This window comes from Parus major, chromosome 27 (genome assembly GCF_001522545.3).
Source record: "Parus major isolate Abel chromosome 27, Parus_major1.1, whole genome shotgun sequence".
NCBI lineage: Eukaryota > Metazoa > Chordata > Aves > Passeriformes > Paridae > Parus > Parus major.
Genome location: NC_031796.1, coordinates 2,470,434 through 2,472,726, shown reverse-complemented (window position 1 = coordinate 2,472,726; position 2,293 = coordinate 2,470,434).

Below are 2,293 nucleotides of genomic sequence, written 5' to 3'. Positions count from 1 at the left end.
ATATGCTTAAATATCCCAGAAAAGTACAAAGTGGAAGAGAAAAGGAAGGAGGAAGGGCACAAGGAGAACCCAGACAAAGACAAGGGCTCAAAACTCACCTTGTTCCCAATAAGATGGAGCTGAAGGAGTAGATGGGAGAGTGAGGAGAAGGTCCTGCTTTTATACTACTCCTGCACCGCCCCAGGCCCACAGTCACTGCATATGGGCAGTAATTTTACTACAGACTCATCCCCAAAGCAGATTGTCCTCCCAAATGCCCCAGGTTATGTTTGGGTTTCTGTCAACGCTGCCATTTCATTTCCTCATTGCTGACATGGCCATTAGGCCACACAGGATCTTTTGAAGTGTTGGGATGAGAGGCCCGAGGCTTTCCCGAGCATGATCACGTCAGTGCAGGCAGAAGATGTGCCCCCATGTGCTGGAGAGGTCTGTGCAGGCAGAGCATGTGGCTGTGGGGAAATAAGTGGTGAGTGTTTTTACAAACCCCTGTGAGGAAACATGGTCCTGGCTTCCCACCAATGCAATCCCCTCCTGAACACCTGAAGTCTTCCCTGCATGTGGGCATGCTGCATCCCTCTCCCTCCCTGGTGCCTGCCTGCTCGGGCCACAAGTCACTGGGCATTGCCTCTCCAGGCACGTTTGTTACATTGCTGTTTTTTTGCCCAAGGAAATCTTCTCCTTTGGTGAAGACATTTCCTGGTTTATTTGGCAGAGTTGTCTCCTCTCGCTGCCATCTCTGGGGTACCCCAACCAGTGCTGTCAGCAGACTGCTGGCAGAAGATTGTTGCCCTCCCTAATCCTGTGATTCCTGAAGGAGCCCTTTTGGCTTGGGCCTCACTGTCCTCTCTGTCGAAGGGGTCTGTTGGCTCTTGGGATAGAACCATATTCCTCCCTCTCTTCTCACCCCAGAACACAATTTCCTGCACATTTTGTACCATAACCTGCAGGACACAAGCACAGGCCACTTTTTCAATACACATTGTCAGTCCTGCAAGCATCCCCAGGGCCAGGATGGAGCTGCCCTTGCTGGAAGGGAATTCAGCCCTGCCTTGGACAGGTCTGCAGACACCACGCACCCCTGGCTTGGCCTCACACCAAAAGGCTGACACAAGGCCAACCTAAATTGGAGCATGACTTGCCACTGGTAAGGAGAGTCTCTCCCTGGAAATTTGCCTACTGAAGGCATTCCCTTGCCCTCCTGGGACGCGTCCCAGCCGCCTCCATGTCTGCGGGGCAGGGAAGTGCATCAGTCCTTGGTGTATTTTGAGAGCAGGTTTTGTACCCAGGGCTTTTCTGAGTGCATTCCCTCCCTGAGCCTCCCCAGGCAAGTGGCACTGCAGGATCCTGCCAGGCCTCAATCCCTGGGGCAACTCCATTCTTTTTCTAGGAAAACTATCTTCAAGCACTGGGCTGTCCCCACACACCACAGGTCCAGGCAGCCCCAAAGGCCTTCTGCCTTCAGCCTGCAAAGGGTGCAGCCAAAGTGTATCATGGGGTGAGGAGAGGGAGACAAAGACAACAATGCCCCAAGAGCAAATATATCCCTCACGTAGTGAGGGGAGAGGCACCTGAGCCCACAGGACTTGTTGAGTGGTCAAGGGGTTTTGAGAGAACAGTGCTCTCTTTGCACAAGTCTGCTGACAGCACTGGTTGGGGTACCCCAGAGATGGCAGCGAGAGGAGACAACTCTGCCAAATAAACCAGGAAATGTCTTCACCAAAGGAGAAGATTTCCTTGGGCAAAAAAGCAGCAATGTAACAAACGTGCCTGGAGAGGCAATGTCCAGTGACTTGTGGCCCGAGCAGGCAGGCACCAGGGAGGGAGAGGGATGCAGCATGCCCACATGCAGGGAAGACTTCAGGTGTTCAGGAGGGGATTGCATTGGTGGGAAGCCAGGACCATGTTTCCTCACAGGGGTTTGTAAAAACACTCATCACTTATTTCCCCACAGCCACATGCTCTGCCTGCACAGACCTCTCCAGCACATGGGGGCACATCTTCTGCCTGCACTGACGTGATCATGCTCGGGAAAGCCTCAGGCCTCTCATCCCAACACTTCAAAAGATCCTGTGTGGCCTAATGGCCATGTCAGCAATGAGGAAATGAAATGGCAGCGTTGACAGAAACCCAAACACAACCTGGGGCATTTGGGAGGACAGTCTGCTTTGGGGATGAGTCTGTAGTAAAATTACTGCCCGTATGCAGTGACTGTGGGCCTGGGGCGGTGCAGGAGTAGTATAAAAGCAGGACCTTCTCCTCACTCTCCCATCCACTCCTTCAGCTCCATCTTATT